Genomic DNA, 12,449 nt, shown 5'->3' with positions numbered 1-12,449 from the left:
TCACACATTCCCTCCTAGTGTGACGGGGGAGGGGGAGGCTGAGCGCAAGCTGATGACAGAAGCTGAAACAAGCCTGTTCATCGCTCAGGGGCAGCTTGGGTGGGGAACGTTAAACAGAATTCAAACTTCTCTAAGTGCAGGCTAACATGTAGCTTTTCACTTCTATCAAGGCGGGGCTAAAGAGCCGAGGGGGATTTTTAAACAATAGCATTTTTTTTTAAGCAATTCAAACACTATTTAAACTTAATCTATCTTGTGGGTTGCAGGGCAAGCTGTTTTGCCACTTGCTACAGTGTTAGAGGAACCCATGGACATGGGGATGCTGTGGGGGAGTCTCTGGCAAGCCCCAATAGGAGATGCAGAGCACAGACTTCTAGCTAGGCTGTATCTTCTGCATCAGATAACTATGCATTCAAAAGGCAGCTTTTGATGTACTACTGGGCCCTAATAGAGGCTGACCATGGGATGGACACCAAGTAATAATGAGACAGGAGCTGCCTATCATAAGGTGGGTCTTGTTAGATCCATGAAGTCATAATAAGGTCAGGCAGGCACAGTAGCAATCAATCACGTAATGGAAATGGTACCTCTGGGCCTGCGGAGGTCTAGAAGACACAAGTGAGTCACACAAGCAGGTGGCTCAGAGCCCCCGTCACGTAACTTGTTGCACTGGTGCCTCTCCTGCAGCTCACACTTACAGCCTCATGGGCTTCCCTATGGCCAGATGATAGAGGAAGAAGACATCCAGGCCTCCTTCATGTATGGGTGGGCTCCCCTGTAGGTTGGTGTGAGCTGAAAATGGACTGCTGCCTCACTACAGCCCCAGGCCAGGGGATAAAGACAGACAGGAAAAGCCTCCTAGTGGGCAAAGAGCAGTGCATTTGGTTGTAAGCATTTTGTGGAGTGTGAAGAGCCTGAGGTGGAGACAGACACTTACTTCTGAGTGTTACCGAAACCCCAAACATCTCTTTGCTCATTGCTCAATAGCCAATAATTGAGAGACAAAGCATTGGTATAAGGAAAGGTATCCTTTAATCAGCAAGCCAGCAGCCTGGGGAAATGGTGGACTCATGTTTCAAAGATCATCTCCACTTTTCCCAGACTTGCCAAAGGGTTTTATGGGGACAGGCCATAAGTGGGGCTGATTCATGGTGATCTAAGCAAGGATGTGCAGGCATAATCATAAAACTGCAGATAAACAAAGAATTTCTCGGGTGGGAGCTGATCCATGGTGACCGTTCTCCATGAAGTCAAGTCACGGATTCAATTCCTGTTAACCTCAAAAAGATCTAGTTAGTAAGCTAATAAAGAATGGCCACCTGGGTTAATAATTTCTTCTGTAACTATTCTGTGTACAGTGTGAGCAAAAGTCATTATGTTCTAGCAATCATGTGAACAAGAATCATTGTATTCTAATGTCCAGTTGTAAGCTATGCAGTTCAGGTTACAAGAGTAAAAAAAAAAACTTTTTAAATTTATAAGTTTAGGGCCGGCCCGTGGCTCACTCGGGAGAGTGCGGTGCTGATGACACCAAGGCCCCGGGTTCGGATCCCATATACGGATGGCCGGTTCGCTCACTGGCTGAGCGTGGTGCTGACAACACCAAGTCAAGGGTTAAGATCCCCTTACCGGTCATCTTTTTAAATAAATAAATAAATAAATAAATAAATTTATAAGTTTAACAAAATGGAGTCACTGCTGTTCTGCCTGTTACATGAGCAGTGGTAAATCTCTGGCTGGCTGGTAAGACTGGGGGAGAGGCATGTGGATGGACCTACAGAGGTCTGTGTCTCACATCAGTGTTCACTAGGAAGCATCTGCCTCCCAGGAAGTACTCAACAGCCCATGCACAGGGTGACTTCTCTGGTAGATGTCAGTGGGCCTCTGTCCTTTGCCACTCCAGTGCTTGAACAATGGACCTGTGAATGGAGTAGTCACAGTGGTGGGATGGAGGTTATGCACTGGCCCAACAGCATGGCTCCCACTCCCCAAGGCTGATCTAGCTACTGCCTCTGTGGATTACCTAACGTGCCAGCAACAGTCCCCAGTGTGGCTCCATCTCTGCAGAGGATCAAGCAAGTTGACTGCATCAGACCCCTCCTAACCTGGAAGGGGGAGAGACTCTTCCTTACAGGAACTTACACTAGCTCTGGATATAGGTTTGCTTTCCCTGCCTACAGCGCCTCTGCCAGCACCAATGCAGAACTGATAGTGTTTCTGATTTCCTGAAATAGAATTCTGCCTCACATGGCCTCAGCCTAAGGGCCCCATTATATGATAAAGAAGGTGTAATAATGAGCACATTCCCACAGGGTCCACTGGTCCTACTGTAGAATGTCACCTGGAATTACCTGAAAGGCTTAGCGAAGGCGCTAGCCTGGGGATGACACCTTGAGGGATCAAGGTGCTGCCCTGGAGGATGAGGAATATATTGAACCAAGGGCTGTTATGCAGTGCTCTGTCTCCATCAGTTGGAATACAGAGGTCCAGGAACCAAAGCAGAGAAAGAGGAGTGACTCCTCTTACCCCGTTTCTAGCAACCCACTTGCAGAGGTTTTGCTTTGTGTTCCTACAACTTCACGCTCTGCTGGATAGCAGTCCTAGTTCCCAGGGAGAGGTGAGCTCTCTCACAAGGGACATAGGAGGGTTCCATTTAACCTGAAGACACAGTTGTTACCTGGCCACTTTTGGATCTCCATACCAGTGGTTCAGGAGGCAAAATGGATTTACTATCCTGGGAGAGTTTTCTCAGCTCTGATTTTCATGAAGCGGTATGGTTGCTGACACTTAATGAGAATAGAAAGAATGTCTGGAGCTCAGGGGATTCCCTAAGATGCATCTTGGTGCTTCTATGCTCTGTAATAACACTGAATGGGCAACTGAGGCACCCAGGACCTGACAAGGGCAAGGCAAGCAAGGGCTCAGACCCTTCTAGGATTAAGGTTTGAGTCACCTCCTTGGCAAGCAGCTGGACCAGCTTAAGTGCTGGCCAAGAGAATTTGGAGTGGGCAGTGGCAGAGGGAAATGATAAGTATCGGAGAGATGGAAATACATACTACAGGAAGAGACTATTTTTCACCCACGAGATGAGTATAAATTCCATAGGTGCGCAAAAATTCCTCTTGGTAAGGCTGTGAGAAAAAAGCATGCTCACACGTTGCTGGGGGAAGTAGAAAATGGTGCAGTCCCTATGGAGAGGAATATGGCAATATCTAGCAAAATTACATACGCATGGATAAAGTTTTGATGTGTTGTCCCCTCCAAAACTCATGTGGAAATTTGATCTCCAATGTGGCAGTGTTGGAAACTGACTGAGTCATGGGGCGGATCCCTCATGAATGGATTAATGCTCTCCCTGGGGGAGGGGGGATTAATGAGTGAGTTCTCACTCTATTAGTTCCCGTGAGAGCTTGTTGCTTAAAAAGACCCTGTCACCTTCTCTCTCTCTCTTGCTTCCTCTCTCGCCATGTGATCTGCTTGTACCTACTGGCAGCCTGCCACTTTTCTGCCATGAGTAAAAGCAGCCTGAGGCCCATGCCAGATGCAGCTGTCCCAGAATCGTAAGCCAAATAAACCTCTTTCCTTTATAAATTACCCAGTCTCAGGTATTTCTGTCATAGCAACACAAAATGGACTAAAACATGCATTTACCCATTTCTGGGAATCTATCCCAAACATACACTGCCAAAAACCTGACTTGACATTGGCACAAGGCTGTTCACTGCAGCACTATTTGTATTAGCATGACCCAGCATGGCATCAAGAGAGCTGCGCTTCTCTGCAGCAGCTATTGGGAAGGAGCTGGAGTCTGGACAAAACACTGGGTGGTTTGTTTCTAACTAATGTGTACTGAGCACCTGCTATGTGCTTGGAAGTTTACATTCGTCATTCCATTTAAACTCATCAACAGCCCTGCACACTTTCTGGAGACAAATTTGTATCAGCAATCTTTAATAGAAATTCTAAGACTATATATCATGAACACATAACCAAAAATGGCAACAATTCTATATGCACAAAGATGTTTACTGCAATATTATTTTTCAGAATTATTTTCTAAAAAAAAAAAAAAGCACCAAGAAGAGCTTATAATGTACAATAGTATCAACCATCCCCAGTTCTACACCCCCTGCCTCCAGTCTGGTCTCCAGAGGCAACCAACCCCTTTGAACCATTCCTGGTTTTAAATCATTGAGTAGTTACTTCTATATCTTTAAGATACAGATATATCTTCTATATTTAGATATTATCTATTGGCTTCCTGCTATGGGTTAGACCAGGACCTCTTCAAGAGTGAAAACTACTTATTTCTCTTTAGAGCCCCAAGACCTGGCCTTGAGCCTGGCAGGGAATGAACACTACATAAATATCTGATAAATAAAGGAATAACTTGAGTGGTCAAGGGAGGGGAGGGCATTTGAAGCAGAGAGAAAAGCAGGGGCAAAAGGGCAGAGGCCTGTTCTTTCTGACTAAAAGGACCCTGATTTTATTCAGGGCAGCTATGTCCCCTGCTAAAGTTACCTCCCGTGCTGCCTTTCAGCAAGCAGCAGAGACCACATGACCCTTCCTAGCCAAACAGATGTAAGTAAAAGTGGCTTGGTGGAGCTTCAGGAAAAGGTTTTCAAAGAAAACCTGAGATAGTTGGCATATCATTTGGTCGTTTTTGTCCTTCCACATTCTTCTTTCCTCAAACAAGGATGTGATTTCTGAAGGCTTAGCAGCCACTTTGCAACCACATTCTAAGGCAGAGGAACAAAACAATAGAAGGATCTAAATTTCTGAAGATATTATTCAATTCTACACCTGCCCTGGACATTTCTTTAGACATTATGATATCTGAGGCTGCTGTAGACTGGATACCCCTCCAACTGATGGCTTTGGCTGTGATGGAGCCATTGTGCACACAATGAGCACAGGATGGCTGCTGGCCTCGTCTTCCACTCCAGTGCCGGGCCTCTCACCACTTACCTTTACAAGAAGCCACCTGACTTAAACAGAAACCCCTTTTGCTTCCACAAGGATGCAGTTCTCCACCCCAATCCATATTAGCATAATGACCCTCCTTGATGGTATCAGCCAGCCCTTGGCGCACTATATCAGCTCTACCACCCCCACACCTGGTGCTGTCCTCATTTTCAGGGCAGCCCCAGGCTGCCTGCCACTTTGAGCACAGCCCAGCAGATTTTCTTCCTTTAATAAAGCTTCAAAGGTACCTGGCACCTCAGCTCACTTTCATTATGGTGCCGAAACCCAGGAATGGTCTTGGCCCAACTGTCAGCCAATCCACTCTCTCGGGTTGATTGGCTCCTGGCCACCCTTCCCAGACTTGCCAAAACTAGGTGCCTCTGGGACTCTCTACTTTTGCCATTTCAGACCAACGCATCCAACACTGGCCTCAATTCAGGGTGAGTCAGTGGGTCTGTCCTGCCTACTTCTACGGGTTCCCCCGACTACTCTCGACAACTCCGGTCTCTACAAAGCCCGGGCAACTGGCCAAGGGAACTCTTCTCTTCCCCCCAGCTATTGAAGGATGCTTCATTAGTGGGTCATGGCTTTTCTCTCAAAAAGAAAATGGGCACCAAAGGGGACACCCTTTGCTGGCACGCTTCTTCTACCAGGACTGACTGCCCTTTCTCACCCTCTAAATGGGATCTTCCCAATCGAAACCTCCACACTCTATGCCCTTGGGCTGTCTCCTGGCCAATTTCTTGGCCTCCAGGGAGATATTAAACCTAAACATCTCATTTTCTACTGTACTCCATGCTCTACACCTCTGGGCCGTCCCCTGGCCAATTTCTCAGCCTCCAGGGAGACACTAAAACTCAAACACCTTGTTACAATGGATCCCAATGGCCACAAGATGGCACTCGATTTAGACACTCACCGAAATGGCAAAATCTGTACAGATTACTTATTTGAGCCTTCTCCTATCTCTGAACGCATTCTTCTCTCTGTCAAAACTGTACTATGTCTCAAATTCCCCTAGCTCATGCTTGACTTCTCCTTCCAGACTCAGATCAATCTTCTGATCTGTCAGCCCTCCACATTTCTCTCTCTTACCCACCCTGGCCTCCAGACGCTCGTCCTCAGCTCAACCCCTCTCCTTCTCCCTCATTGGGTAACAGCCTCACCTCAGCTCCAGCTTTTTATAACCCTTCCATGAAGTGGCTGGGATGGAAGGAATTGTCCAAGTCCATGTACAGGGAGCAGATCTGGATGGCGGCTCAGGTACATGCTCAAAATAATAGGTGGCCTGTGGGAGCTGTTGCTGTTCCTTGTACAGACCCAAATTGAGACTACCAGGGTGGCCATGAGGATTGGGATCTCCAGGATAACATGATCACACACCTACTTCATGGCCTCCAAAAGAATACTCACAAGTCAGGCAATTATGACAAGCTTAGAGAAATCACACAGAGATCCACTGAAAATCCCAACAAGTTCCTAACCCACCTCTCTCTCTCTCTTTTTTTTTTGTCTTTTTTGTGACCGGCCGCACCGCGCTCAGCCAGTGAGCGCACTGGTCATCCCTATATAGGATCCAAACCCGCGGCAGGAGCGCTGCTGCGTTCCCAGCGCCGCACTCTCCCGAGTGTGCCACGGGATCGGCCTCTAACCCACCTCTCTGAGGCTTTACATGAATACACACATATAGACCCAAACTCCCCTGCAGGCATGGCCCTCTTACACTCTCATTACCCAATCAGCCTCTGATATTCAAAAAAACTACAAAAGAGATCAGGCCAAATACCAGCTCCTGGCTAATGCCATCCATGGCTCACATACTCCAAAGCTGGCTGCCTCTAGAGGCAAGCCACCCGAGAACTGCTTCAATGCGGTAAACCAGGACACTTAGCACAGGCCAATCATAACCTGTCCTCATGGCAAAAGGCCAGGTCACTAGGGGATTGACTGTGCCACTTGCCAGAGGGGAGTGGCCCAGTCCCCAACCTACAGCCTTTGGCTTCATGGCCATCCCTACCAGAGCTTCTAGGCTTTGCCCAGGAGGAGGACTGATGATGCCCAGGGCCTGAGGTCCCCACGGAGATCACCATGCGTGAGCCCAGGGTAACTCACCTCATGGCAGGTAAGTCGATCTCTTTTGTCATCAATACAGGGGCCATTTACTCTACCCTTCCTGAATATGCAGGACCAACAACCCCATCCTCTATCACAATAGTAGGGGTCATGGGATCAGAATACCACCCATGGATCCCTCAACCCCTTTCCAGCACCCTACATCACACCTAATTCACACACAAATTCTTAATAATGCCTAAATGCCCAGCCCCCTTACTGGGATGGAACATCCTTTTCAAATTCAAAGCTACTCTTACCCTAAACACTTTAACTCCAGCTACAATACTCCTGTTACAGGCTGCACCCAGACCTGGCCCCTGGGGCTTCCACCTTCCCCTCCCCTTCAAACAAGGTTAATCCCTAGTATGGGATGCTTCTTCTCCGTTCATTGCTATGCACCATTCCCCAATCCTTGTTAAACAGCTGAATCCCTCTTTGTTCCCTAATGTCCCACAGTACCCCATCGCTAACAAACACCTAATAGGCTTAAAACCCGTCATACACAAACTCCTTTCTTCTTATCTCTCATGGCCTACCTACTCACCTTTTAATACACCCATCCTTTCAGTTATAAAGCCTAATGGCTCATACCGTTTAGTACAGGACTGATCCTGACATGTGCCATTCCAACAACTTACTGGGACAGTACAGCCTCAGGGGTTTCATGATAACCCCCACTTTCTGACCAGGCCTTAGCTCAAGACTTATCTGACCTTCCCCTAACCTCTAACACTTTAATACAATATGTGGATGACCTCCTCCTTTCTATCACCTCCTATGAGGATTCACAGGCCCACCCTGTTGCTCTCCTTAATTTCCTGGCCTCCAGGGGATGTCCAGTGTCCCCAGTAAGGCCCAAATTTCTTCTTCAGTTCAAGAGTCTAATTTCTGAACTCCCTACTCCTACCACAAAGGGTGAAATCCTTTCTTTCTTGGGGCTTGCAGGGTTTCTTTGCCTATGGATTCCTAACTTTGGCGTGCTAGCAAAACCACTTTCTGGGGCAGCCAAAGGGGATCCTGCCATTCCTTTAGATCCTACAAAGCCCATTCATTCTCCCTTCCAGCAATTAAAGGCTGCTCTCCTTGAAGTCCCAGCTGTATCTCTATCAAGCCTATCTCATCCTTTTATCCTATATGTCACCAAAACTCAAAGGTTGGCAGTTGGGGTTTTGGGACAAAAGACAGGAGATATTTTCTCCCCAGTTACAAACCTCTCTAAACAACTAGATACCACATCTCGAGAATGGGCCCCTGTTTATGGGCCTTGGTGGCAGCTGCCCTTTTAGCATAAGAAAGCCCTAAACTAACTTTTAAACAACAAACAGTCAAGACCTTCTCAGCCATAATGCCAAGTCAATTCTCTCCCTTTCCTGCCTACAACTTATTCACCTTACTTTCATTGAGAACTCCCAGTTCTCCTTTAAACCTTGCCCTCCCTTAAAATCCAGCCACTCTTATCCCAAAACACTCAGGACCCTTAGAACACAATTGCATGGAGGCTTTAGACCTCTTTCTCAATCCCTTTCCACACATCTCCCCACATCCCATTACGTGGTTCATAGATGGGAGCACCACCTCCATACCCTCCCCCACGGCAGGTTATGCCATAGTAAATCTAACACAAGATATTGAGGCTGCACAACTCCCAAAGGAGGTTGGGGTTATACACTGCAGAGGACACCAAACCACCAATGACCCCATAGCCCAGGGAAACAAACTGGCAGATCTAACCACAAAACAGGCTGCTCAGTCACCAGGCCCCCACTCTTCCTCTCCTGCTCAGGTCCTTCTCATGGCCCCTATGCCCTTATCCCAATACACACTCCAAGAAATACAACACCTCCAACAGTTGGGGGGCACAGGGAAGGACAACTGGTATACTGTCTCCAGTCGCTTGTGCTACCACACAAGCTGAGCAAATCCTTTTAGATTTCCATAATTCAGTTCGTATAGGCTAGGAACTACCACTATGCCTTCCTCAGCCCTTATATTACCCTCCCCACAAAAGGACCCGCTATCTTCTAACCTTAGTAGATATCTTTTCACGTTGGGTTGAGGCTTTTCCCTGCACTTCAGAGGATGCTACAGCAGTAACACATGCTCTCACCTCAGAAATCATCCCTCGTTTTGGCCTCCCCACCAGTCACTCACTCGCCTACGGGCTGCCCCCCGCAAGCCCACAGGCCTCAGCCCCCTCAAACTTATGTACGGGAGGCCCTTCACTCTCACACCTCTCCCTTCCAGCTCATTGCCTTTAGGCCAGTATCTCCCTACTCTTTCGAGCATTAGGGATCTTCTTCAGGAACAGGCCAACCTTCTATTACCCCATACTTCCCCACCACCCCCTCAGACTTTAAACTGAGCTCGGGACAGCAAGTGCATATTAAAACCCGAATCCCAAAGCCCCTCTCGCCATGCTGGGAAGGGCCTTATACAGCACTTCTCACCACCCCACGGCAGTAAAAGTATTAGAAAGGCCCCTTGGCATCACTTATTGTTGATAAAACTAGCTTCTGAGACTTTACCCAAAAATCTGTTAACACCAAGCCAGAGGGGTCCCCCTGCTCAACCCCCAAACCTACATCTCCTCACACTTCATCCATTTAGGGACCCACAAAACGGAAAATCTCCAGGACCTTCGCTCTTCTCCAATTGCAGAAAAAGGATGATCTTTCCCCGGCGATTTTCCTCCCACTCTTGCAGGCCGCTTCACGTCCCTCACACAAGAGCTACTATTATACTGTCTGTTCTAGTACTTGCTACAGGACTGGCAGCAGCTGCCCCAAAAGATTGTAACATTATAGGAAGATTTCTCCTGCGCTCCTTTACCTCCTATCAGTAGGATGCTTCTTAGCAATGTCACTGTGACAATGCCCCCTTTAAATTCTTTGGGCTCCCTAACCCTTCGCATCCTTCCCGTGTTTTTCCTCCTATCTCAATGCTCCCCTTTACCTGGAACATGGAGGTTCCAGGTCCACAGGGACGATGCAGTCCTCAGCAAATCAGACTGGTCCCTGAGTGACTCATCTGTCTCCCACTTTGTGAGAAACTTTTTGTGGTCACCCCGCTCCCTGTCAATGCAGCCCGCAAGGTTTCCACAAACGTCTCTTCACTTTCCTCTAATGTCACCTCAGTGGGGACTGTCAGCCTTGTGTGGGCCCTGCCCACACTCTGCCTCACTAGCACCAGATGCCGCCACTCACTTACCCCTCCTCATCCATGCCCTAAAACCGGAATATATTTCCTTTGTAAAACTACATTATCCTGTTGCCTGCCCCCGTAACATGACTTCTTGCACATTCTTTTAACTTGTCCCTGACATCACCCTCCAGACAGATGGAGAAATGGAGACGGGACTGGGACTAACTTCGCCCCCCCCCCCTCAGGAAGTGCCCCTGCTCCTGTAGGGCACTAATTGTACCTTTTTAACTGGGGCAGGGATCCTTCCTGCAACTGGGACTGACATAGCGGGCCCTGCTACTGCCTCTCAATTGTATCAAATACTCTCAGAAGTAAGCATAGACAGCATCTCCTCCCTCCAGCGACAGGTCACCTCACTCACGACAGCTTTACAGAACCATCAGGCCCTTCACTTCCTTCCAGCTCAGAAGGAAGTCACCTGCCTCTTCTTGGGGAGGAATGCTGTTGTTATGTAAATGAGTTTGGGATCACCCAAAACAACTTCAACCATTTCACTGAACCCTTGGATACCCTGGCTTATGCCCCCTACTAGGACCCCTAACTGTGCCTCATCCTACTTTTTGGTCCCTGTCTCTTTTGATGTTTCTCTAATTTCTTGCAGGAATGTATGCAGGCTTTTACCAACCAAAAGGTCGCCAAATTGTTCCTGCGAGGAGGACATCAGCCCCTCAGAATCAGCGACCCTTCCCCGGAGGAATACAGCCTCCCCACACGAAACCAGTACCCCGCCACCTAATTGTTTTACTCGCCAACATTAATCTTTTACTTTTTTCATATCTTCACCCATCTCCAGCAGGAAGTAGCTTCAGAAGAATGAGACCTTCGCCCCTTTTCCCTTTTTCTTATACTTAAAAGGCAGGAATGATGGATTTTGGATGTGGCCAATGCCATTTTGCACACAATAAGCACCAGCACAAAACAGCCACCGGCCTCGTCTTCCACTCCAGCACCCAGCCCCTCCCCGCTTCCCTTTAAGAGAAGCCTCCTGACTTAAAAACAACTTTCTGGCTTCTGCATTGGCACAGTTCTCCACCCAGTTACATCAACCTAATGGTACCCCCCCATACATTTCGTGCCCAACAGCTAATATAAACTCTCACAAACCCATTGTTGGGGCTGTCCCCCACTTTCAGGGCAGCCCAGGGCTGTCCTTCATTTTGAGCACAGCCCGGCAGATTTCTTTCTTTAATAAAGCTTGAACGGTACCCGGCATCTCAGCTCACTTTCTTTCAGAGAGTTTCAACATCTTGCTCAGGACAAACAGCTCGTAAGACAGAGCCAAAAGTGATCCTAAAGACTATGCTTTCCCTACTACCCCATACTGCCAGTGTCTGGGCATAGTGAAAAACTGAGACTCAGATCAGGATGCCTGCAGGGACTCTGAGGAAAGGATGTGCACTGCATCTCCTGCTCTGTGGGCCCTCCCAGAGCAGCCTGAGGTTCAGCACCACTCCCACCAGGACGGGAGAACTTGCTTAGCACACAATGCCTAGCCTGATGTGTTCGGTCTCTCACTAAGGCCCCTCACTAATGAGCAGGTCTAAAGGGAGCCTCCAGGGCTGGCTGGTTAGCTCAGTTGGTTAGGGCACAGTGTTGATAACACCAAGGTCAAGGGTTTGGATCCCCATACCGGCCAGCTGCCAAAAATAAATAAATAGATAAATATAAATAAATAAAGGGAGGCTCCAGAATTCAGACAATGGTGGCAAAGCTGGAAGGACAGTTATCCATCCACAGGCCCTGGCCCCTCTCACTCTTAAGCCCTAGTCTTCCACAAATCGACCCAGACATCCCTGTACTCTCCAAACCCACAGAATGGTCTAGAGCTGAGCTTGAGTGCTGCTTTCCAGAATTTGAATAATTCAGGTCCAGCACCTGAGGTGTCAGTTTCAGTTGCTCTGTTCCCATGGGCACAGGTGTCTCAACCCTGTAATTAAGCTAATGAAAAGGGCAAAGGGGCGGGACCGCTGTCCTGTGCCTCAGGCCCCTTAGGGCTGATAAATGTCCCTGCCCCTTGTTCTACTGAGAGAGCAGCAGGCACACCTAGAGCCAGGTGAGAGGAATGGAGGAAGGAAGTCAGGGGGGCTGAACTAGAAACAGGAGAAAGGAGAGAGTGGAAAGAGGTGGACAGAGGAAGATCACAGTCAGGGAGACAGAGAGACCAAGAA

This window comes from Cynocephalus volans, chromosome 4 (assembly GCF_027409185.1).
Source record: "Cynocephalus volans isolate mCynVol1 chromosome 4, mCynVol1.pri, whole genome shotgun sequence".
Lineage (NCBI taxonomy): Eukaryota > Metazoa > Chordata > Mammalia > Dermoptera > Cynocephalidae > Cynocephalus > Cynocephalus volans.
The sequence above is the reverse complement of the archived record's forward strand: the minus strand, read 5'-3'. Positions refer to the sequence as shown.